This window comes from Ceratina calcarata, unplaced genomic scaffold (assembly GCF_001652005.2).
Source record: "Ceratina calcarata isolate Rehan_Ccalc_2016 unplaced genomic scaffold, ASM165200v1 scaffold369.2, whole genome shotgun sequence".
NCBI lineage: Eukaryota > Metazoa > Arthropoda > Insecta > Hymenoptera > Apidae > Ceratina > Ceratina calcarata.
Genome location: NW_017160008.1, coordinates 243,537 through 244,019, shown reverse-complemented (window position 1 = coordinate 244,019; position 483 = coordinate 243,537).

Below are 483 nucleotides of genomic sequence, written 5' to 3'. Positions count from 1 at the left end.
TAGGATAAAAACAAATTTTTTACAATTAACATTTTTCTTTATTACTTTTCGACAAAACATTTTAAGGTATACAATCCTATACAAAGTAAGATAGTGGCTTGCTTTCTATTTCTTACAAAATGTCAAAGATACTGAACTTGTGTTTTCTTACCTTTGTCCTCTGCTTTCCTTTGTTATTAAATATTTACACACTCAGAGAGAAGTATAATACAACTTTATATAAATAAAATTTATAAAATACAAAGACAACGTCTGTCATACACATTACACATTATAATATGTATAAGTTAACAATAAGGAGATCCAAGAGTAATGTAACTTCGCATGTGCACGGTTCTTCTACGTCACATAAATTAACTCTCGTGAATGGTGGAATTTGTAACTCTACTCGGATTAAAATTGTTCACTTCGCGCGCCCCGCGCGCCTTATACCTCGTTTACCGTCATCTGGACATTTAAGGATGTATTGGCTATATGTATAGT